This window comes from Cebus imitator, unplaced genomic scaffold, assembly GCF_001604975.1.
Source record: "Cebus imitator isolate Cc_AM_T3 unplaced genomic scaffold, Cebus_imitator-1.0 Scaffold45, whole genome shotgun sequence".
Taxonomy (NCBI): Eukaryota; Metazoa; Chordata; class Mammalia; order Primates; family Cebidae; genus Cebus; species Cebus imitator.
Window position 1 is genome coordinate 16,724,367 of NW_016107360.1, and position 8,010 is coordinate 16,732,376.

An 8,010-nucleotide genomic window follows, 5' to 3' on the forward strand; every position below is an offset into this window, starting at 1 on the left:
GAAACCCCATCTCTACTAAAAATACAAAAAATTAGCTCGTGTGCGGTGGCTCACGCCTGTAATCCCAGAACTTTGGGAGGAAGAAGTGGGGGAATAACCCCAGGAGTTAAAGATCAAGATTTGTAAAAAAACCTGACAAATTTAGATAAAACCCATTTTTTTAAAAAAAAAAAAAAAAAAAAGCAAAAAATTAGCTAGGCATGGTGGCATGTGCCTGTAGTCCCAGCTATTTGGGAGGCTGAGGCAGGAGAATCGCTTGAACCCGGGAGGCAGAGGTTGCACTGAGCCGAGACTGCACCATGGCATTCCTGTCTGGATGACAGTGAGACTGTCTCAAAAAACAAAACAAACAAACAAAAAAAACTGAAAATCTCTCAAACTGGGCCCTCTAATACTTATTCTTCTATTTCCTTCCACTTCTGCTCCTTCTCCCTTTTGCCATCTTTGGTAACACAAAGGAGACTTCTGGCACTCCTAGGACCCCTTGAGGATATGGAAAAAGGGGCCATGCCCACCCTTTTTGGAGTCTTCGGTTTTTTTCACAGAATCTAAGAGTCATGAATAGGCTTCTCTCAGGTCTAAAGCTCTGCTCTATTTTGCCTGGAGTTTCTGGATCTCTCTGGCTTTTGGAGTATAAGGTATTACTTTGAATTGTGGGGGAGAACTTGACATTTGCATGTGCAGTGGCTGGCAAGTCACTGGCAAAAGCTGCAGTTTTGGAAGTGGCTCACAGCTGTTGCAGTGAATGGTCATTACTGCAGGAGACAACTTGTCTCTTTACCTGTTTAGATTAAAAAGGTGTGCTTTGAACACTTGGAAACTCCTGTGGGAGCTGGGCTGACTGCAGAGTGGACTGATGCAGCCCACCAGCCTCTGTGAAATGTCCTTGTATTGAGGCAAACTGCAGAAAGAGTTTACACTGGTTTGGCAGTATTTCCCTCTTCTTGGGGATCTGGGATTCAATGTAAAAGTAGGATCCTCAATTTTTGAAGATCTAAATGTTCTGCCTTTCAGCTGTGCCTGCTTTTCACATATTTAAATATTAGGCCCTGAAAACTGCAACTGCTTTCACTGCCCTATTCATTAAGAGCCTCCACCCTGAAGTCAGTAATCTCATTAAGAAACAATCTACCTGGCTCACGCCTGTAATCCCAATACTTTGGGAGGCCAAGACAGGCAGATCACTTGAGGTTGGGAGTTCGAGATCAGCCTGGAAAACATGGCAAAACCCCATCTCTACTAAAAATACAAAAATTAGCCAGGCATAGTAGCAGGCACCTGTAATCTAAGCTACTCAGGAGGCTGAGGCATGAGAATCACTTGAATTGGGGAGACGGAAGTTGCAGTTAGCTGAGATAGAACTACTGTACTCCGGCCTGGGCAAAAGAGGGAAACTCTGTCTCAAAAAAAAAAAAAAAAAAAAAAAAAAAAAAAAAAAAAAAAAAAAAAAAAAAAAAAAAAAAAAAAAAAAAAAAAAAAAAAAAAAAAAAAAAAAAAAAAAAAAAAAAAAAAAAAAAAAAAGAAAAAGAAAGAAAGAAAAGAAAGGAAGGCAGGCAGGCAGGCAGGCAGGCAGGCAAGAAAGAAAGAAAGAAAGAAACAGCCTATCAAACTAAGTCAGTTGACAAAATGCAACTTCCTAACATTTAGCGGGCTACTTTGAAACTCTTTGCTGAAACTAAAGTGCCAGGCCTGAAACTCTTTAAAAAACGAAAGAAATCTACATCTATAAAGAAAACCTCCATTTGTAAGGGCATCTCCCTCGGTGGATCTAAACCATTAGAAAATTTCAGGATGAGGAAGACTTTGGCTTACAGTTTACATAACAAATGGTACCTTTGTTTAAAATAATTTTCCTGGTAACTTTATCTGAGCCAGTTTTTAACCTATGCCTTTCTTTGTCTCAGCAAATAATTCTGTTTACGTACAAGTTCTATGCTTTTTAGATGTAAATTTTCTACTTTGGTTCATCTAAAAGGCTTTGAAAGTGCAAATTTAGGGTTGCCTATGCTGCTAATTACTTAGGGCAGCAGAACAGATAATCAAGAGACTGGGGGTCTAAAGTAGACGATCACTAAGTGGAGAATCTATGAGGATTATCACTTTAGACGATCACCTAAAGTAGACAGGGACTATTTGAAAACTGGGTAATAAAGAATCTTATAAAAGATAAAAGATATGCTTCTGTTTGTATGTCTATGTTTATATGTGTTATATGCATGTGATATTTCATTGCCAAAATATATGAAAAAGTTCAAATTATTGGCTTAAAGAAAAAGTGCTTAAATATTTTCTCAGGAATATAGAAACTAACTCAAATACCTTTTATTAGTTTGGAAGATCTTTTTCATAATCATGTTAGTCTTGTTATGATTTTTTACTTTCACATGATTTGGATAAATCTTCGGTAAATTAAGACTAGTTTAATTAGAGCTTTGGGGGTGTCATGGAGACAAGTTATAGAAGGGTGAGGGGAGGAAATGTGTGGTGAATTGTTGGTTTAATGAAAGCAGCTGTGTCAGGCCAGGCACGGTGGCTCAAGCCTGTAATCCCAGCACTTTGGGAGGCCGAGGCGGGTGGATCACGAGGTCAAGAGATCGAGACCATCCTGGTCAACATGGTGAAACCCCATCTCTACTAAAAATACAAAAAATTAGCTGGGCATGGTGGCGCGTTCCTGTAATCCCAGCTACTCAGGAGGCTGAGGCAGGAAAATCACCTGAACCCAGGAGGCAGAGGTTGCAGTGAGCCAAGATGGCACCACTGTACTCCAGCCTGGGCGACAGAGCGAGACTCTGTCTCCCCGCCCCCGCCAAAAAAAAAAAAAGTATATATATTGTAAGGTTATAAAAGGTTTATAGAAGTTTTATCTTGTATCGTCAAAGCTGATTAAGAGTGGATGAATGGGCATTGTCATGTGCATATCCCTCTCAGTGTTCTGGACTGCTGCAATGCACAAATGTGATTTAAAAAAAAAAAAAAAAATCCACTGGTAAAGCTGACAAAAACTTTTAACCTTCCTTGACCTAAAGCTCTTACATTTGCTTATTCTCTACCCAGTTTGGAAAACATCAGCTTTCCCCCTTTGAAATAAGGAGAAGGCCCATTCACCTGGATGAAGGAGCCTATGTAGCAGCTATTTTTCTCATTATAGCCAATGTATTATAAGCTTCTCACTAAAAATTCTTAATTAGTTAAAGACACTTTTCACAGAGAGCTCCCAGGACACAAAGATATCAAAGATCATGGTCTCCAACCTGGGGATTTTGTTTAGGGAAAAACACCATCAAATAAAGGACTCCTCTGACAAAGGCAGGTGGCAGAGAAATTCTAGGCAGACAGCAGGTCCCTGGTGAAACTCCACCTTCAAACCAAAGTAGCCTGCAACCCATTTTTAGTAGATTATTTCTTAGCATCTAGTAAAATGAGGCTGAGACCTACTTGAGTTCCCAGATGGTTAAGGCATTACATTCTAAGTCATAGGATGACACAGGAGGATGACACAAGACACAGGTCATAAAGACCTTGCTGATAAAACAGGTTGCAGTAAAGAAGCTGACCAAAACCCACCAAAACCAAGATGGCCACGAGAGTGACCCCTGGTCGTCCTTCCTGCTACACTCCCAACAGCACCAAGACAGTTTACAAATGCCATGGCAACATCAGGAAGTTATCCTATATTGACTAAAAAGGGGAGGCATGAATAATCCACCCCTTGTTTAGCATATAATCAAGAAACAACCATAAAAATGGGCAACCAGCAGCCCTTGGGGCTGCTCTATGGAGTAGCCATTCTTTATTTCATTACTTTCTTAATAAACTTGCTTTCACTTTATGGATTCGCCTTGAATTCCTTCTTGTGTGAGATTCAAGAGCCCTCTCTTCGGGTCCGGATCAGGATCCCTTTCCAGTAACACTTTCCGAAGAGAAAGATTTTGAACAAAGGGAGAAATGATCAAACAAAAATAGCTCAGACCAGTCTGAACTATGTGAGGCACAAAATTTATCTGCCGGGCACGGTGGCTCAAGCCTGTAATCCCAGCACTTTGGGAGGCCGAGGCGGGTGGATCACGAGGTCAAGAGATCAAGACCATCCTGGTCAACATGGTGAAACCCCGTCTCTACTAAAAATACAAAACATTAGCTGAGCATGGTGGCGCGTGCCTGTAATCCCAGCTACTCAGGAGGCTGAGGCAGGAGAATTGCCTGAACCCAGGAGGCGGAGGTTGCGGTGAGCCGAGATCACGCCATTGCACTCCAGCCTGGGTAACAAGAGAGAAACTCCATCTAAAAAAAAAAAAAAAAAAAATCAGGCCAAGAAAGACAGGAATATGGGACTTCATCATGTACCACCCAACCCATGCCCTAGGAGCCATGGCTCTTTCATTTCATCCCTGTGGTTTCCCTCACCCATTATCTTCCTGTTCCTGAAATTTGTAATACAAAGAACAATGTATAGCCAATCAATCCCTATGTCATTTGAATATAAATAATTGGTAAATAACTTAGGAACTGCCTCATCTTTTCCTTTATAAACCCACTTGTTGAAGTTTCCTTGAGCCTCCCCTTCCTTGCAAAACAAACAAAAAAACCCAAGAAACAGAAACACCCACTTGTAACTGCTGCATATAGGAGAATATATTCAGAGCAACTTGAACCTATGCTGCTGGATTGCAGTTCTCAAACTTGGCCCCAAAGAACTTCTCTACTTATATCAATTTTTAAATTAATTAATTTTGCCTCTGTTTTTTCCTTAAGGTCAACACTTAGAAAAGTTTGACTTCCAAGGATAATTACAGAACCTGAAAGGAAGGGAAAGAATTGCTAATGCAACCTCCCACCTGAGGTTTAGGTTGGGGCTCAGGACAGACCACCCCAATAGTATATGACTGCAGGGGACCAGAAAGCACCGCACCAAAATATGCCACCCTAACACCAAAATATGCCCCCTGACATATTGATGACTTTGAGCTAAAAGAAACTGAGAACCAGCCAACACAGGAAAACTTCACCTCTCCCACAACTGCCTAAAATAAAAGACTCCCGCTCCTTTTATAAACAGAAATTTTCATCTTTAAAGGAAATTTCCATGAGTAAAGGTATCTGTATCAGAAAGGCGGCTTGCTTGGAGATAATTTTTATCACCTGAGAGCCTAACAAAGCAACCTTTATTCATCATACATTTTGTCCCCTTACCCTTCCGTAATTTGTCTCCACCAAGCCCCCAAAAGGACCACACCCCTATTCCCTGGCCCTTCTTTCAGTCTCCCACTTTTGTGCCCCTCCACTGCATGGGTATGTAAAAATAGTTGTATCCTGTTAATCTATCTTATTAAGGAAGGAGACTCTTAATCCTCTTCAGTCTTCTACATTGCATCTCAGCGCCGCCAGCCAGGTTAAGGATAAAACTTCTACTGCTAACCACAATCCCATCTATAGCTCACGGATACGGTATGGGAAATCTTACCAGAAGGCACTGTTTTTACTTAATTAGGATCAAACCCCTACCTAAGTCACGTACCCCATGCCTACTTTCTGATTCAAGACCCTGTCACACGTAATTTCTAGAGTTGTAAGCCTTTAAAAGGGCAAGGATTTTCTTTGTTAGGGCAGTCAGCTGTTAGGCATCTAAGCCTCAGCAGCTTCTGGCCAAATAAATCACCACTTCCTTCCCAGTTCGCTGTTGGAGAGGTTTGTTTCCCAGCCTTTTCCTGCTTAATTATGACAATTTAATCTGTGGCCCAGCTAAAGAACCTAGAAGGATAGAGGGAAGCCGTATTTCCTTTCCCTAAGTCTGAATCTTCTTTACACCACACTCTCCCAGGTCATCTGGACCCTCCTTGAATTCCCTGGAGCTCCGGGAGCGCAGGGCCTCCCAAATCAGGGACTGAGTTCCGCGTGGTGCCGAGCGGCAGCTGGCTCCCTAAATGCCCTCCCTGGACCCTAGTAAAAATAGCTCCAGCCTGGAGAGAACAAGTGCACCTCTGTTCTACCTGGCAGCGCAGTGGCCAGTCCCCGCCGCCCATTCTCTCCTTCCCCGCCTCGCCACACTAACACTGCAGGACCGGTGTCCTCTCCCCTCTCCATAGCAGAGGATGAGGAGAACCGGGTTTCTCCACGTCGCAGTGGCCCAGGGAACTCGGGTGGAACGCGGGGGCAGCGGGCTCAGCTGGACTTGCCTGTTGGGTCCACAAACGCCGAGCGAGCGCCAACAACTCTGGGCTCCCCCCAAAAAGCCGACTTCCACACCAAAGCGGGGGTGAGAAGAGCAAGCCACTGCCGCCTGCCGGGGCCGAGCCCCCGCCCACCCGCGCCGCCGCCTCCCAGGTCGGACGGTTCCCCCCACCTCGCTCCCCACCCAGTGAGGACTTGAAGTCCCATCGCAGGCACCAGGCTCCTCACGGGCCCGCCCCCCTGCTGCTCCCGGGGGCTTGGAGGACCCGGCCCAGCGCCCACCACGGCGCCCCAAGCCGAAGTCTTCGTTCCCCGAAGACGAGCGGCGCGCGGACCGCGACGCAGAGGCTCGAGACTCACGAGGACTCCAGGTGCCTGAGCTGCTGCAGCTGCTGCGCGTCGTGCCGCCGCCGCTTCTGCTCCCGGCGCCGCTGCAGCTCCCGACCCGGCGGCTCCCGCGGCCCCGAAAACATCGCGGCTCCCGCAGCGGCCAAGAGGGCACCGTCTCTGCGCGACTCCCCGGGAAGGGTGCCGAAGTCCCGGCCTCGGTCGCCCTATCCCCGCTTCCCTGCTGCCGGCCCCAAGTCGGTGCACGGAGCTCGAGCCCAGCCGCCAGGCCCGGTGCTGTCCTGGGCCGGGAGCGCCCCTGGCGGCGGCTGGAGCCGAGGCAGGGCGGGGCCCTGGGTGGGAGCTTAGGGGAGCTTCCCGGAGCCTCGCAGTTCCCGCCCGGCCACACCCACCTCCCGGGCCGGGACTGCTCCTTTGTGGTTCCCGCCAGAGGCAACGAGTCCTGTGCAAGTCCTGTTTGTACGTCCCCAGTGACCAGACACACAGGAGCTGCTCATTACGAAGTAGTAGAGTTCATCCGTTTTTGGAAGAAAGCAATACTCAACATGTAAATTCTCCACTTTTTCAGATCCTGTGATCCATGCTTAAAACATGGTCAGTGTATATTGTATTTAGCAAGGTATAGGTTCTGGAGATGAAAATAAAAGCTACCATATACAGCATTTGTTATATACCAATTAGCTAAACCCTTAATAAAAATGTCTTTAATCTTAAGTGTTGTTACCACCCTTATGGTGATCTCCACATTCAGTGCAATCCCTGGCAAAATCCCACTGACTTTGTTTTGCAGAAAGAGAGAAGCCAATCCTAAAACTCATATGGAATCTAAAGGGACCCCTTCCCTGGGCCTCTGGTTTTGCAGCAAGTAGGTGCAAATAGGTTAATGTGGCATATTACATTTATTGATTTGTGTGTGTTGAACCACCCTTGCATTCCAGGAATAAATTTCATTTGGTCGTAGTGTATTACCCTGTTAATAAGATGTTCAACTTATTTTCCTACCATTTTGTTGAGAATCTTTGCATTAGGGCCAAGCATGGTGGCTCACACTTGTAAAACTAGCTGTGGATAACCCCCCATATAGGCACCTAGGAAGGAGACCTAAGCAGAACCCTGGCACAGTTAGGGCTTGAAGAAAATCTCAGTTTATAGGGTTACCAACCAGCTATTTCCTTTTATATAATCCTTTATATAATCATATATTACTTTATAGAATTAGGGCTTGAAGAATCCCTTTATATAATCCTCTATATATAATCATATAATAGTTGATAGTATGAGCACCTAAAAAATATTTGCTTACATATATATATATAATTATATCTTAGTTCATAATCGGAGGAATGCCTAGAGTGGACACAGTACAGAGCATGAATTAAGAAATAGGCCGGGTGCAGTGGCTCAAGCCTGTAATCTCAGCACTTTGGGAGGCCGAGGCGGGTGGATCACGAGGTCAAGAGATCAAGACCATCCTGGTCAACATGGTGAAAC

The 8,010-nt window shown here is 45.0% G+C and overlaps 1 long non-coding RNA gene across 1 annotated transcript in view; it reads right to left on the reverse strand.

Annotated features, from left to right (window-relative positions):
• The window catches only part of LOC108303339, a 17,145-nt gene extending 10,687 nt beyond the window's left edge, over window positions 1–6,458 (reverse strand). The window contains exon 1 of the long non-coding RNA XR_001824787.2: window positions 6,344–6,458. This is a non-coding gene — a long non-coding RNA (uncharacterized LOC108303339). The remainder of the gene's footprint in view (window positions 1–6,343) is intronic.
• Between the last annotated feature and the right edge of the window lie 1,552 nt (window positions 6,459–8,010).